This window comes from Malaclemys terrapin, chromosome 6, assembly GCF_027887155.1.
Source record: "Malaclemys terrapin pileata isolate rMalTer1 chromosome 6, rMalTer1.hap1, whole genome shotgun sequence".
NCBI classification, from domain to species: domain Eukaryota; kingdom Metazoa; phylum Chordata; order Testudines; family Emydidae; genus Malaclemys; species Malaclemys terrapin.
The window spans coordinates 70125167-70143054 of NC_071510.1; the positions used below are offsets into that span (position 1 = coordinate 70125167).

The 17888-nt window shown below is 40.3% G+C and overlaps 1 protein-coding gene across 7 annotated transcripts in view; it reads right to left on the bottom strand.

The window, feature by feature from the left end:
• The window catches only part of PAM (peptidylglycine alpha-amidating monooxygenase), a 233852-nt gene that overhangs the window by 164749 nt on the left and 51215 nt on the right, over positions 1–17888 (bottom strand). The gene's annotated exons all lie outside the window — the stretch shown is intronic.

The following is a 17888-nucleotide window of genomic DNA, read 5'->3' on the forward strand; positions in this document are numbered from 1 at the left end:
TTTCGGTTAATGTACTGGGTGGCCTGGTGGTCCGGTGCCAGGATAGGGATGTGAGTTCCATCTATGGCCCCACCGCAGTTTGGGAATCCCATCGCTGCGAAGCCATCTATGATCGCCTCCACGTTTCCCAGGGTCACTACCTTTGGCAGCAGTACATCAACGATTGCCTTCGCTACTTGCATCACAACAACCCCCACGGTAGATTTGCCCACCCCAAACTGGTTCGCGACTGACCGGTAGCTGTCTGGCGTTGCAAGCTTCCAGAGGGCTATGGCCACTCGCTTCTGTACACTCAGTGCAGCTCGCAACCGGGTGTCATTGCGCTTCAGGGCAGGGGACAGCAACTCACAAAGTTCCAGGAAAGTTCCCTTCCGGATGCGAAAGTTTCGCAGCCACTGGGATTCATCCCAGACCTGCAGCACTATGCGGTCCCACCACTCAGTGCTTGTTTCCCGTGCCCAGAATCGCCGTTCCACGGCATCAACATGACCCATTGCCATCGTGATGTCCTCGGCGCTGGGTCCCCTGCTTTCTGAGAGGTCTGTGCTACTCTCAGACTTCAGGCCATCACTGCGGTGCCGTAGCCTCCTCGCCTGACTTTTCTGCATCTGCCTCAGGGAAACCTGTATGATAAGCTGCGAGGCGTTGAGAGCGGCCACAACTGCAGCGATGGTCGCAGCGTGCTCCATGCTCGCAGTGCTGTGGCATCCGCGCTGTCAATGACTGGAAAAGTGCGCAAACTGATTTCCCGCCGGCACTTTCAGGGAGGGAGGGCGGGAGTGATGGACGGATGACGACAGTTACCCAAAAGCACCCTCGACACATTTTGTTACCCAGAAGGCATTGCCGGCTACACCCAGAATTCCAATGGGCAGAGGGGACTGCGGGAACTGTGGGATAGCTGACCACAGTGCACCGCTTCGAATGTCGACGCTTTCACCATTAGTGTGGACTCACAAAGTCGAATTACTGTGCTTAGTGTGGACACACACGTTCGACTTTGCAATATCGATTCCAAAAATTCGATGCAAGTAAAATCGAACTACTCTCGTAGTGTAGACAAGGCCCAAGACAAGGGACAAGAGATGACAGAAGGCCACTCTACTTTCTACCTTGCTCAATCTACTAGCCCCCACTTACCATGGCCCACCACACAGTAGAAAGTCAGTTTAACAGAAGAATCCATAACATCCCCAAATACATCTCTGCGTGTAAAGCATGTAGTACATCTCGATTTTTAGAAAACTTTAAAAGTGAAGGCTAATGCTAGTATTAAGAGCCAGTTTTTAAGTTTCTTGCATTCTGAAAATGGATATATTTTCATGCCAATTGCTAGACCGAGTCATGTAAAACTTCCACCACAGGCAACTTGTTGCCTACTATTACCTTAAATTCTAGGCGTTCCCAAAGTTCATTCATTACTGCATGCACAAAACTCATTGGTCCTCTCCAAAATTTTAAAGCCAGGCCTGTGTATATTGGTGGGTTTACAATGGACAGGAATCAGTTAACTCAGAGCAAAAAGTACACATCCCAAAACTAAAGATTAGCATGGTCTTTTAAAGGAAGTCTACCCTCTATAAAATACTTAAAATAAAGTACCTGTGGAACTCCTTGCCTGAGGAGGTTGTGAAGGCTAGAACTATAACAGGGTTTAAAAGAGCACTAGATAAATTCATGGAGGTTAAGTCCATTAATGGCTATTAGCCAGGATCGGTAAGGAATGGTGTCCTTAGCCTCTGTTTGTCAGGATGGCAGGACAGAGATCACTTGATCATTGCCTGTTAGGTTCACTCCCTGTGGGACACCTGGTATTGGTCACTGTCGGTAGACAGGATACTGGGCTGGATGGACCTTTGGTCTGACCCAGTATGGCCATTCTTATGTTCTTAAATCCATGGAAGCAAAATGTAAGAGTGACTCTGCTCTTGAATATATTAGAGTTGGTTTTACATTATGAAAGGAAAAAGGTATATGAAAAACCTGCTCAGAAGGCTGGATGAGCACAAAGTGTTAATGCACTTTCACTCTGTTAACATTCTGTCTTAGCTAATAAAAGAAAACTATTGGTAGTTCATTTCAGTCCTGATGGACATATGTTCATATCATAAAAATAATTCCCATGGTAGCACAGATGACTGTCTACTTTAGACTGGTCCAGGATTGAAGTTAGCAGAAGTATAGGGACAACTAATCAAGATAGATTCATTTGAAGAGCTACATATGCAATTTTGTATATCATGTTCTAAAGCTTCTGCCATATGACAGAATTCTTTGAGCAATTCATAGCATGCTGCAGGCTTTTTCATGCAAGGTATGCAGCAAACTCTTCCTTCGTGTGACTATGAGACAATAGCATCTTCACCGTGACATTGGAGATGTTCGTGGAGTCAATGATATTGTATTGGACAGGTGCAATACCAAGGAGTCTCATCTTTCTGGTAATATTTTAATTGAGTCGTCTCCATACATGTCACACGAGGTGGACTTTGTCATAGGTCCAATATTTTCTCTGTAGCCACATCATGAGGTGTCCAGCCAAATCTCAATAGATGTTAACAGTTTCTGGTTTGTTGAGAGCTTGTACCTCAGCTATACCATCTATGGCTGCTATGCTGAAAGGCCTCTGCTAGCATAAGATACCAGCCATATTGTCAATAGGTGCTAACTTAGGGAAACCATGCAAGATATGCATTAGTTTGCTTTTCACCTGGCACATATGCATGGTTCTGTCACATTCAAACACCAATTGTGGTACCACAGAGAACTCATACTTTCCCAACTCTCACATAGATCAATATCATGCTGAGATCTGTATGTGAGCAGGAGACAAGCAAACAGTGACATGCCTACATTTCCATAAAAATTTAGTAGCTGCCAACAGAGTATCCATATTACTGTTGACATCAGCATTTTACTCCCAATTTTGATAAAAGCAGCAAAAGACGTGGTGCTAAGAATATACACTGTGATTCATTTCTGCAGATAGGATTTCTAAAAACTTCATTCATATCCCACAGTTCATCTTCAATAAGTGCTTTAAGAGCCTTTCTGTTAAGCATTTGTTCCTCTTCATTCCTGTTCAAAGCACATATTTCCCTGTACTTAGCCTCCACATTGGCCATTCCCACCACTTTCCCATCCATTAGAGCCTCTACACGGCAATTTATGAATTCTAGTTGAGTCACACATTTTGCAGAAGTAAAATCAGTATTTCTGTTGTTTTTACCTTTTGATGGAACACATTACATACACTCTTGGTGTAGCACTCGTAATATGCAATGTTGTATGCATCTTTTGGGTCAATGCACCCACTTAAATTTACTTTTCATAGATTTTCACTAAGACTGACTGCTTCAGACAGTTTTTCACTCCCATGTTGAAACTGTGCTTAATGGATGCCTTCAGGCTTCTGACTTACAACAGAAAAAGCAGGTGTTCTTCTCCAAACATAGGCCATAGAATGTAATATAAGGGCAGTCTCTCACAGAACTAGCACTTATCCCAGCATCTTCAACTTTTTTCTGATGCTAGATGTACTTCCTCTCCTGCCTTGGCAAGTTCAGTTTATGGGTGCACTTCTTATAGCATGTAAGGTGCCACCAACTGTTGTGTTTAACCAGGTTCTTCATGCTAGTGTTCTCCAAAGACTCAGCTACTAATCAGTACTCATCTCCCCATTGATGCCTAAAAATGATCAAGACCAAAGTAAAAACAAGGAGTCTATAATACATTACTATGGGATTGTATGTCATGTAATGTCTGTTATGTAACTATGTGCATACATTTGTGGACGAATTCCAGTAATTTCTGCCTGGATAGTCTTAACCAATGGCTCATTATGACTATCAAAGCTGATAATCAATACCACTGAACTGTTGCTGCTGCTTCTTTTTTTTATTTTAACCAATAATGGCAAATCAGCTGGAAGTATTCCTCCTTTATAGCAATCTGTAACATTATAAAAAGTAATGAGGTATCATGTTCTGTGCATTAACTGATAATACAGCACTGTCCGTCAATGACCACAATTTAACTTTGTGGGGACTGCATGTGTGACATGCCTGAGTTAAAGTATAGTTAAACATTTATTTTTAAACATTTTCTTGAATATCTATCTACATAATTGTTCTAGGTTTGTCATGTTTGGTACCACTGTGTTTGAGGCAGAAAGCACTTTTGAGTGATATGCAACTTGACCCATTTCCACAACACTTAACACAATTTCCACCAACCGGAGAACCTGAAGCTGGGAGCCAGGAGGGAAGGTAGGGGTGCAAGTCCCCCTGCTAGGAAGCAGAGGGTGATACCATTGAAATTATGATTCTCTAGATTTTTACAAATCAAATGATACCTCCCTTACCTTTCTATCATTACCTTGTCCATAGAATTACACACGCTTCCAGACTATAGATGAGAATATTGACAGCTTCACAAATTTGCACCACAACAAGCCCAACAGTGGACTTTCCCACCCCAAAATGGTCTACCACAGACTAGTAGCTGTCTGACATTGCCAGTTTCCAGAGGGCAATAGCCACCTGCTTCTCTACCGGTATGGGTCTAGGGAAGAGGGTGTTTTGCTGCTGTAGGGTTGGGGCCAACTCCTCACAGAGCTCCAGAAACATCTGCTTCCTCATTCTGAAATTCTGCAGCCACTGCTCATCATCCCAGTGTGATACCACCACACCGTGCTGGGTTCTCCTGGTCTAGAAGCAGCAGTCCATCCATGGACTCTCACAACACTGGCAGTCTCCTGGTATCTGTGTCATGGGGAGACAGTGGATCAGTCACCATCCTGGTCACCTGTCTTCCACTTGTGAGAAAGGTCCAAGTCCATTCACCCAAGATTCTCACCGGTCGTGTACCTGTAATGTGCACACATTTGTCCCGCAAGAAGGAGCAGGAGGAGAAACACATCATTGATCATTTGCTCTATGTCTTCCACCAAGTTGGACAGGAGAGACGGGTGAGCAGGAACTGTTAACAAATACGTGAAGGCAGTGGACAGTGCCAACTGCACACTGCAAAGCAGTTTCTAGAGTCTCCTGTAATGCACAGAACCCTGGGATACTGCTTCTGAAATGCTAATGCCAAATACACGTATCAAAAAAAGTGGCAGAGTGGACATAGATATACAGCTTGTACCCATATCTAGCACAGCACATGTGGACACTTAGCGTCAGTATGGGGATACATGCATGAGCATATAATAAGTACCTGAGTATGCACACCAGTGTAGATGTAGCCTATGACAGCATTAAAGATGGCCTGCACTTAACAGCTTTATTACCCTGGTTTATGCACTACAATAAAATTTTATTGTGTGTCTTAGATTGTCCATTTTACCTTTCCCCTGCATAATCTACACTTCTCAATTTCTATTTCTTGTTGACAATATTTTATTCTGCCAATAAGCATGAACAGCACAGAGGCAGCATGGATTCAACATTTGAGAAATCAGCACACAGCCTTTTTCTGCCAGTAAGTCCTACCTATCACTACAACCATTTTGTTAGTGTTTACTAACAATAATATTCTATTTTACTGTAATAAATTATCCCCAACTGATTCACAAACTAGACCAATGTCTTTTATTCTCCCTTTCCATAGGAGAACTATGTGTAGGTCATCTGCAGTAAAGATGTATGTTTTTGCTGGAATATCACTACTAAAATACTTAAAATACAAAATCCTTGAATTCCAACTTTTCAGTACAGTGATGAAATTAAATGCAGCATTTTATTATACTCAGGATCCAATACTTTTTCTCTTTCAAAACATAAATCATTAAAGAAATTTAAAAAAAAAAAAAAAAAACTTGTTGAGATCACAAAGTGTCCTTGAACACACGCTTGTAACACCACCACAGATAGATAAATGTACAATTTCCAAACAGCATATCATCTTTGAAAAAGCTTGCACATGATAGACTGGCAAACGCATGGTAGAGTTTATGCAATCAGAAAATTCCTTTGTATTCAGTATATAAAGAAAAAGGTTACTATATAAAATTAATTACTTTTCTAGCAAACAGTGCTATTAAGTACACTGGAAGATCTGAGATTAGAATTCATGAGTTCCTAACTCCCATTTCCATGCTCAGATGATATCAGTGTTTAGCAGTTACCAACAGCCAGCTATGATCCTGTAACACAAATACGGAATAAAACACCATGACTATTTTGCATATGCATAGTAGCTTTTATCTGAAGATCTTGATGTACTTTATGAGCCCCAAAACACTCCCATATGGTAAAGAAGGGTATCCTACTTTTACAGATAGGAAAACTGAGGTTCAGGCAGAGTAAGTGATATGCACAAGTCACACAGCAGTATGAGAGTTCAGTTCTGTATCTTTAACCACAAGACTATCCTTCCTAGGGTGACCAGACAGCACATGTGAAAAATCGGGACAGAGGGTGGGGGGTAATAGGAGCCTATATAAGAAAAAGACCCAAAAATCAGGACTGTCCCTATAAAATCGGGATATCTGGTCACCCTAATCCTTCCTTACATTAGCAATTCCCCCCTACCCTAAAGTCACAGCTTCACTAGACTTATAACAATAGATTCTCCAAGACTACCTTTTTTTCATTTCTTGTGTTAGAGCTCTGCTTTTTAAGTAATGATCCAAATAGATTTGCTACCATTTTGATCTTTTAGACACTACAAGAAATGGCATAACAAACTTGCAAATAAATGCTTCTTTCAGAATTAGGCTAACAAAGTTAGACATTAGTAAAGCAGTGTTAAGTAGGAAACAAGGAGGAGGGATTTGTTTTTTACCTTGGTAACTCTACCTAAAACGAGCTGTGCTTCTGAAATCCTCTTCAGCAAGATTTCAGGCCTTGTCTACACTGCCAATTTACAGCACTGAAACGTTCTGGCTCAGGGGTGTGAAAAAAACACACCCCTGAGCGATGCAAGTTTTAGCGCTGTAAAGTGGCAGTGTAGACAGTGCACCAGCGCTGGGAGCCGCGCTCTCAGCACTGGTAGCTACTCCCCTCATGGGGGTGATTTTTTTACAGCACTGGGAGAGCTCTCTCTCACCACTGGTGCCGCAACTACACAGCCATGTTAAAACGCTGCTGCGGCAGCACTTTAACGTTGGTAGTGAAGACAAACACTTACAGTTGTGATCTCTATACTTAAGAGTAATGTATGACAGAATGACTGCAGACTAGATGAGTCAATCCTACAGTAACACATTTACAGTTTCATTAGTGCAAATTAACTCCTCCTTACTGCCCTCCCCACCACTACTGTATTAATTTAGATGGAATATAGGGCCCCAAATATGCTAACAACTCAGTTATTGTCCAACTTTGAACAGTGTTAAACAAGGTCTGGGGTTTGATGTACAGAGACTTCAGCCTGCTTAATACCATGGCAAACACACCATTAAACATAATTTTAGCCTTTTATTAAAGATGCAGGAAAAAAAGGAAAAACAGTTAAAGCATCTGAAATGTAAAATATTAAATAAAGCTTTCATTTTAACAACATCCTTGGTTTCCTTTCCCTTTAGCTAGAGAAATTTTTAGAAGGAAAACCCCCTTGTTTGACAGTCTCTTAGATGGTATCACAGATGGTAGTAACTGTCCCTCTGTGGAAAAGAGACGAAGTTAGATGACATGAGCTGGAGCTATTGTTTAAATCCAAACCCAGTTCATCCCATGTGGTGTTTGGGATTCAACTGGAGCCGATAGAGATGGTGATGTTATTTGGGTCCCTCTCTCTGGCCCAGTTTGGCAGGATACCTCCCAGGATTAGGATGACAAAGGCCAGGGTCCCAGGAGATGGTGGGGGTGGCAGCTAGGATGGTGAAGCTTGCTTCAGTAGCCTCCATCTGTTCTTTCTATTCCCCCCTCCTCAAAAAGGGAATGGTGGGTGGAATAGCCCATCCCTTATTTTATTTTATTTTATCCACCATTTGGCCTAGTTTCCAACACATGAATTTTCATTGATTTCCTGACCCATATTTTCTTGTTTACTAGGCATGATCTCAACACAGTCCTTGAGTTATATCGGTAGGCTTTTCATTTAGACTAATTCAGTCTGTCTCCTTTTTGTACCTTTTCCCCCATCAACATTTGTTATTATATAGGTTATTGTAACATCTTATGAACTTTCACACATCTTTTACAGTTGAGCTCACAATTAGGGTAAATTTGTAGGCCCGGTTATAACACCACTGCCCACATCACCACCTCCTACAATCCATACAAAACACAGTTACTAAGATCATTTTCTTTGCTAGTCAATCTGATCACATCACATCACTCTTCTCTTTAAATCCCTCCACTGGTTCCCCTTTCTTTATTACATCAAGTTTAAGTTTCTTAAGATTCCCCTCACGGCTGTACATAAAACTCTGCCTTTTTAATGCCCTCATCACATCACTCCTAGCCCTCTTCACCAGTGACACTAGCCTTGTTACACAGTTTGCTTCTGCAACAGCCACATCCACTTTTTCTTGCAAGCCGTGCTTTATGTATAAAATTCCTTCCCAGGTATGGCATGAAAACCTATTAACCTAACCTCCTCATTTATATCCCTCCCGAACATCATCTTCTTCCTAAATAAATTTCACCCAAAATTTGCAAAACTGATATTAATTTGCAAAATGTTTTGGTTGACCCAAATCTGCATTTTCTGCAGAAAAAAAATTCACCTCTCTGACTGAGTTATTTAAATTGTTGCAAACAAAGGGACCACCTGGTTCATCAAACCCATGCACAAAGCCAGAAATTATAACATTTTCATAGATGCATCACCACAAAATTGGAATTCTTCTTATAACACACACATTAGCACCTTTTTGGGCTACTTCCTCATAGGCTAGTGAAGGAGAAGTATAAGATTGAGGTGTTCAATTAACCTGATTACCTAATTAACTCCACTATGCATGCAAATTGGAGGTCTGTATGCATAAATATCCATTTAGAAAGGGACAGATTTCAGAAGTGCTCAATACCTGGCCAGATTTTTCGGAAAAATTCAGCTTCCATTTTGTCATCAAAATAATTGGCTACATTTTCAGAAGAGCTCAGTAAATTGGATACTGTATACTAAATACAGCCACTGAGCCTAATCCAGCAAACACATGACTCTCCCCACATGAATTGTCCCACATGAATTTAGTGGGACTACTCGCCCGAGTAGAATTGCTCATGTGCTTAAGTACTTGCAAACCTAAATCAGGTCCAGATCCTATAATGACCAGAAAATTATGCACACAAATGTGCATCTGACTGTTTGTATTTTTCCTTTACTATAAATTTCTTGTTCTTAATTTTAATATGAAATAATAAATATAGTTAGTAATTTGATTATGCTGTCTCATATTATATCATATCCATTCTGAAGTCCTGATTTTCAGTGTTTTCATATAAAGTTTACTCGTTTATTACTGTAAATATATTTGTACCTTAAATTAGTGGTGCATGACCAATACAGAAGACATTTAAATAAAGCAGCTTTTCTGAAATAACTAATAATTGAGCAAAAGGCTTTTGTTTGCAGAGTTTCAAGATTTCTTTTGTAATTGACATATAGAACATTGAAGTTTGAAGCTCATAGTGCATTTCCAATCTAATATTAGCACATGAAACACTTTGGTCTTAAATAGAAGTAATTATTAAAAGCAGGCTAATCTTTATTTAAGAGCATATTACATATCTTTTGATAATGGAAAACTGATTTACTAAAACACAAACTTGGATGCTATGGAAGTTGTAGTAAAAAAAATTACGTTAAAATACTAGTTAAAGCTTTGCAAAATTCACATATTTTCTTAGAATTTCAAACAAGTTTTCATTGTTATACTTCATATGCCTTCAAGTTAAACTTTATTTCAGTTTGGACAAATGGCTATTTCTCATAAAAAGCTAGAAAAATGCTTTTTTTCCTTGCTAGTGAAGTCTTTCAGTCATTTTTACAGAAAGAATTCAAAACGTAAACGTAAATGTAAAAAAAGGTAAAAATTGACACTGCAAATAAATGCATAAAATATTCATTATTTTTGCATTTATTACAAATCTTACCCACCTAAACAAAAGCAAGATTGCACTATAGCTTTTCAGTACAGAAATTATTACTCCTGCTGGAAAACCTCTGTGCATATAGTTTGTTGCTACAAACATAAATTATTCAAGATAATCCTCTGAAGAGTTCACAGATTTCTATGCAACAAAGTTGAAAGTGTGCAGATTAAAAAACAGGTATTGTGCGATGTAAAAAATTCAAAGACCCATGTTTTTAAGACCGATTCGAAAGACATGCATATGAAACTTTCATATTGTTATTTGTGTTCTCTTGCTTAAACATATAAAAAGGTCAGCTATATTTACCTGTTTGTTTCGGTTGAAAAACATTATTACATTATAACGATTCTGTAGTAAATGATTCATTGCAGTTCATTATGTAAAACAACCCACAACAAATAGTCAGCCAGCTTGGGCACACTGTAGGACACAGGGCCAAACTCCTCAATGCCACAATTCTTTCAGAAACAGGAATATTCTTGACAGGTTTCAGAGTGGTAGCCGTGTTAGTCTGTATCAGCAAAAACAATGAGGAGTCCTTGTGGCACCTTAGAGACTAACAAACGTATTTGGGCATAAGCTTTCGTGGGCTAGAACCCACTTCATCAGATGCATGGAGTGAAAAATACAGTAGCAGGTATAAATACACAGCACATGAAAAGATGGGAGTTGCCATATCAAGTGGAAGGTCAGTCTAACGAGACAATATAATTAACAGTAGGATACCAAGGGAGGAAAATCACTTTTGTAGTGGTAATGAGAGTGGCCCATTTCAAACAGTTGACAAGAAGGTGTGAGTAACAATAGGGGAAAATTTAGGTTTTGTAATGACCCATCACTCCCTGTCTTTATTCAGGCTTAATTTGATGGTGTCCAGTTTGCAAATTAATTCCAGTTCTGCAGTTTCACGTTGGAGTCTGTTTTTGAAGTTTTGAAGTTTTTTTGTTGAAGAATTGTCACTTTTAGGTCTGTTATTGAGTGACCAGGAAGACTGAAGTGTTCTCCTACTGGTTTTTGAATGTTATAATTCCTGATGTCAGATTTGTGTCTATTTATTCTTTTGCGTAGAGACTGTCTGGTTTGGCCAATGTACATGGCAGAAGGGCATTTTTGGCACATGATGGCATATATCATGTTGGTAGATGTGCAGATGAACAAGCTCCTGATGGTGTGGCTGATGTGGTTAGGTCCTATGATGGTGTCCCTTGAATAGATATGCGGACAGAGATGGCACCAGGGTTTGTTGCAGGGTTTGGTTTCTGGGTTGGTGTTTTTGTTGTGTGGTGTGTAGTTGCTGGTGAGTATTTGCTTCAGGTTAGGGGATTGTCTGTAAGCAAGGACTGGCTTGTCTACCAAGGTCTGTGAGAGTGAGGGATCGTCCTTCAGGATAGATTGTAGATCCTTGATGATGCGCTGGAGAAGTTTTAGTTGGGGGCTGTAGGTGATGGCTAGTGGCATTCTGTTACTTTCTTTGTTGGGCCTATCTTGTAGTATGTGACTTCTGGGTACCCTTCTGGCTCTGTCAATCTGTTTCTTCACTTCACCAGGTGGGTATTGTAGTTTTAAGGACGCTTGATAGAGATCCTGTAGGTGTTTATCTCTGTCTGAGGGATTGGAGCAAATGCGGTTGTATCTTAGAGCTTGGCTGTAGACAATGGATCGTGTGATGTGGTCTAGATGAAAGCTGGAGGCATGGAGCATGTAAGTATAGCAGTCAGTAAGTTTCCGGTATAGGGTGGTGTTTATGTGAGCATTGCTTATTAGCACTGTAGTGTCTAGGAAGTGGATCTCTTGTGTAGACTGGTCCAGGCTGAGGTTGATGGTGGGGGTGGAAATTGTTGAAATCCTGGTGGAATTCCTCAAGGACCTCCTTCCCATGGGTCCAGATGATGAAGATGTCATCAATGTAGCACAAGTAGAGTAGGGGCATTAGGGGATGAGAGCTGAGGAAGCGTTGTTCTAAGTCAGCCATAAAAATGTTGGCATACTGTGGGGCCATGCGGGTACCCATAGCAGTCCCGCGTGGGTACCCGCATATATACCTTCAAGTCAGGGACTGCTAACGGTACCTTCAGTCTCCCTAGTCACTCAGTAACAGACCTAAAAGTGACAATTCTTTAACAAAAAAAAACTTCAAAAACAGACTCCAACGTGAAACTGCAGAACTGGAATTAATTTGCAAACTGGACGCCATCAAATTAGGCCTGAATAAAGACTGGGAGTGGTTGGGTCATTACAAAACCTAATTTCCCCCATACTAATTTCCCCCTATTGTCTCTAAGGTGCCACAGGGACTCCTAGGAGTATTCTTGTAATATCACTTTCCAAAATGTGTGATTGCTTTACTTTCTGAAGGATTGGTTAACAGAACTAATTCACCAGCAATGTAATTTGATGTAATTTATTTGATCGATAAAATTTAATTTATTTCATCTAGTTTGTTTTAATACATGTAGCGATAGCATTAAGATATTGTTTACCAACCTTTAGATAATTTGAAGGCACCACACTATTTCACAGACTAGAAGGCCTGGAAAGAGGGTTGGAATAGAGCAGGTGAGAGGTGCAGAAGAAATACAGAAAGCTGCATAACGCTGGACCCATTCTGACTCCCCACTTGATGTGCTTTGTGGGCAAAATCATGGGTAGCATCTTTGAACCCAACTTCTTCCCTGATGCTGCAGTGGTCCCTATAACAGCTCATGGACACAAGGGCTATATGCCGAGGAAGCAGCTCACTGGCTCATGCTTTGTGAGAGCATGTCTTGATGCAACACCACCACCAACAGGTCCTCTAACCTAAGCAGCATGGAGCCTAAATACACACAAAAAGTGAAAATGAAGATAAGAGACAGGAGAGAGAAAGAATAGGGAAAGAAAAAGTAGACCCATGAGTACTGTGTCACAGTAGTGCAGAAGGGGATAAGGGAGAGGGATGCATGTCCATCTGCCCATTAAAAGAAACAGCTGCAACAACAAAAAGTTGTTCCTCAGTATTATAGCTTGAAAACTCAGTATTTATCTACCCAATTACACCTGTGAATTATTGCAATACCTCACCACCCCAAATGACACTCCTAATCTCCAAATCCCTCCTTTTTTATAGTCTTCTTTGTATGGTGGATTAGTAGTGAAAGAGTGCCTTAATTATTTAAAACTACACTACTTTGCGACAGATACTACAGATTACCTAGTGCAGAGTCTCTGCACTCTATTGTCTAGAAAGACTAAAGTCTTTGAGGGAGAAACCTCTGTTCTACACAGCACAGAGCTCCTACATCACTCACCCAAGAAACATGACTGTCAGATGTAATAAACTCTTCTGGCTTTGAGAACATACCAGATATTTTAATATTAAATATATTTGAATATGTTTTTAGAAGGACAAAAAGACAACAGCATATATTATGGCGTGCAGACACACAATTTTGTCATTGCTTTAAATATACCTATAAAATAATCTAATCCATATTATGGACTAAACAACAATTTTGTTTTCCTAATAGTTCTTGTTTCTTTGGGTAATGCCAGAACCATGTTGCAGAAGTCTTCATTACAAGGCAGGTAGCTAGCAGCTGAAGTTCCAAATTCTTCTTTGTCATCTTTTTTTGTTGTTGCTATCTTATGCTAGAGTTTGAGACTTTGGGGAGAGGTGAACTGTAGGAAGTGGCCCAGGGAGGCAGCCTCGGGGCACTCCAGGATACCTCATATTGTTGCCTCTCATTGAGCCATGGGCCACAGCCAAGGCCCAGGCTCCTCTACCAGCCAACCTTGTTACAGAAGGGACACAAACCTTTCCCACCTCTCCTCTCAGGAGTGAGGGGAGGATAAAGATAACGAGAAAACCCAGGGGTGAGGATGAGCCATGGTACTTTGGAGTTTGTTATCCCAGAAGGGGTCAAACCAAAAATTGGTGACCCAACCAAGGGCTGAGTCACCACATACTGAATGGCAGGTCATCACAGTACTGGAGGAGCTGCCGACGAGATGGAGGAAGTGGAGGTCCTAACAACTAGGAGATGCTACTGGTAAACCCAGCCCTTCATAACAGTCTCCAAATCCAAATAGGAGTATTTACTGATCAGTTCTCTTTTGGCAATGAATATAATTATTTATCTTTGCCTTCTTTGAACATCTTTGATCAATGGAGAGAAAGAATTTCTGTTTTGCCTTTTGAAGCAAGCTTGATGAACATAAAATATCCTCGATTAACTTAGATCTGTCTGCAACACTTGCTCTCCATATCCAAAGCATCCCATAACAATTTTTCAGGGCAAGATACCTGAAGGAGCAGCACTGGAAACTATTTTTTATTAATTTATTTAGAAGGGAACAGCAGTGCACAGCCTTCACAGCAGCAAAGCCTGCACTGGCAAACTGCCAGGAACCTATGTGCAGGTTGCATTAGATTTACAGAGGATTTCAATTATAATAGATACATGCACACATTTTTATGTAGGCACTGTAAGTATACAAAGCCCATTTCTAAACACAGACAAATATGCTTTGAGGGCTATAGGAGAAAGAGTATCAACAGTATGAATGGCACTGCTTTTCAGAAAAAAGCTTCCTGATATCGGACTCTCTTTGCTGGAGTAGAATTAGCTATTTGGGACAAGTGAAAACTGGCACTTTTGATTTGGCAGGTAGTACCACCACCATTCTCACCTGTAGTCAGATATCTTTCAGACCACGTTAGTTCCATTCCTCTACCACGTCAGTGCTTTTTCCTACAGTCCTATCCCACTAACCTGTTTTAAAATGAGAGCTTAAATTATACAGAAAATGTATGGACTGAAAGAAACATCACCAGGCTGTAGGTTGTGAAAAGTAATTCCATTTAGCTAAATGCGCTTTTCTGTGCATGTTATATCTAACTAGTAGATAGGAAGCAGTTTCAACTTTCCTTTCACGTGTCAATTTTGTAAAACTTTCCAAGAAGCACAGGACTACCAGCCAGATCAAGAGATTAATTTATATTTTTGTACGGATTACTAATACTGTTACCTTTCAAAAGGACCGAGATTGCCCATTTCTCTGTCTCTTTAAAAAAGTCAATCTTGTATGCATCTCAAAGCATTCTTTAGCGAGGTGGCCACAGACAGTTCAGATGAAAATCTCACTTGTAAGATCAGGATAAAATCAAGTATTGCTTCTTGCTATGGACTTCATTTTTCCCATTGCAAACACAGACTTTTTAAAATAAATTCTATAAATATTTTAAATTGTTGTATCTAGACCAATGGGGTCTTTCATAGAACCTTTGTGTCAGAACACATCTTAACTTACAACATATATGCATTGCTTAAATTTTAATCTAAGGTGCAAGATTTTGGCTCTCTGAAGAAAAAAAACCCTCTCCTCTTGTCTTTAATTTGTAGAAGTACCCAAGAGAGCCAGTCCCCATCTTCCAAGCTTCATTCAGAAAACACAGAGGAGTCTGACACACACTTTCTTACTGTGGTAGCATCAGAAGTAGTGTCTACTTTCTATCTAATTAAATTAAGGCTAAAGCCAACTCTTAGAAGTACCAATGGCTATTTTCGAATATTGTTCTCTTCCATAATACCATTTAAGTTTTCTGAATACCAGTGAAACCAAACACGGATATCTTTCATTTAATCTTGAAGACAGGCACTGTGGTGAAAGGTAGTTAGTTTGGGTTTAGGGGCCAGTTTAAGGACCTGGAAAAAAAAATCTTTCCTAGCTGGGTTCTGAAACCTTTTAGAAGTTGGCTGTGTTAAATCTTGGAAGAAAAAACAATAAAAAACCTCCTCACACTCGAAGATTTTTCCAAAAAAAGAAATGGTCATGTCTTAGCAGCCCACTAATGTTGAGACTGTCAACCAGGTGCCCCCCTGGTACGTATGCACATCTGATTCAATATAGAAACTGAAGAAAGCCATTTCCATTTTTTTGGAGCAGCTGGCACTGGTAAATCTGACCAGGGGACCAGAAATGCAGCCTGAGAGTCAATCACAGCCATATACTGTGTTCATTCACTGACCTAGACTTATAAATAAGGGTGTACTTAAATCACGGAGAAATATCACATTTTTCGTGGGTTGGACAGGGCATAAAGTGCAAATTTCATGGATGTTTTCATACAATTGTACGTTCCATGTCTCCCTTACTTCTGTGCTGCCTTCAGAGCTGGCCGCCCGGCCCTGAATGCAGAGGAGTGGAGAAGTAAGGATGGCAATGCTATACCATGCACCCTTACTTCTGCACTGCTGCTGGCAGTAGTACTGACTTCAGAGCTGGGCCCCTGGCCAGCAGCCATCAATTTTCACTCTGCCTTCAGATCTTTGTGGTCAAACAGTGGCAGCTGCTGGCCGGGTGCCCAGCTCTGAAGGCTGTGCAGAAGTAAGGGGTGTCAATACCCTCCCCCCAAAAGGCATGTGATCCCCTTTTGGGTCAGGACCCCCAATTTGAGAAACACTGTATACTTTTGTTTAGATAGGGTAAAAGTACACAAAAGGCCACATTTCACAGAGACACTGTATTTCATGGCCACAAATTTGGCAGACCCCTATTTATAAACCTGAATAAATACAACCAACATTCTTAGAATACAGTGGGTTGGCGTGGTAGCCAGCATGCTCAATATGCTCCAATGGTACCATTGAGATTTTAGTGGCTTGAAAACCAGGAAGAAGGCAATGGATCTGTGATATAAGTCTCACTCTCCAAAGTCTTACAGCATGAGGAGTAAAGTTTGCAAGAAAAATACTCCAGCAGAGATATGCTTTCCCCTAGTTTCTGTGGAACAAAGCTTTTGGAAGAGTTTCTGAGGCAGACAAACAAAAGTGATGTCTGAAACACAGGCAAAATTGCAGCTATTTTCAATGCCTACGTGAGATGTAAAATATGCTTAATTTATCTTTCTAGAGTTTACCAATAAACTCTTAAAAAAACAGAGAGAATGAAGGCCAATATATTTTCTACTCTCCCTCTCATATTTAAAAATGATAATCACCTGCCTCAAGCTAAGGAAAGAAGTATTTTTCTGAGGTAATTAAAAGAAGTCCAATTATCTAGTTAGATATGTTTTCTTACTCTTCTGAAGAACCACATCAAAGAATGAACAAACATAATAAAAAAAATACTCTGAAAATAGATATGATGGAAGATAGAGTTAAATTAGTTCTCTCGGTAATATGAAGACAGACTCCTAATCCATAAACCACATGTGGCTAATGTTAGAACATATTTAATTTCCCTATTCCAAGAGCGGAGATTTTACACCAGAACACCAATTCTAAAAGCACGTGTCACAAGTCTTCAGCTACAAAGTTTGAATGTAAAAATAATGCAATAGAAAAAAAATGTAATTCTCGTTCCCCACTACCTCATTACAGCCAGAGAAAGTAACATATTGCTGGCTATCACTATAGATGACATGACAGCCCATATTGCCTTACTAAGCCTGATAGTGATCACACACTCTTTCAGTTATGGACAGAATGAACCCTTAGGCCTAACAACCATCCACAATTATCCTGGTCCTCATATAAGTAAAAGCAGACCAACTCCAGAGCAATTCCATCTACTCCTAGGGACTACGAGCATACCAATACAACTCATGCTCAAAGCTGATGCATCTAAAAAACCCAACACAAATGATTCCCATCAGCTGCTAGAAGATAATGATCATCCAATGATATCAATGTAACTTCTGACCTATACATAGATCCAAAAGCAGACTGAGGACAATTGAGGAAATCCATGGGTTCTTTGTGCTGCCAGAGTTGCTTTGTACAAGCAAAAAAAGGTTGATTTGACAGCTCCCACATTCCTGTCCTGTCACTCAGCCTTTCAGTGACTTCTACATCATCA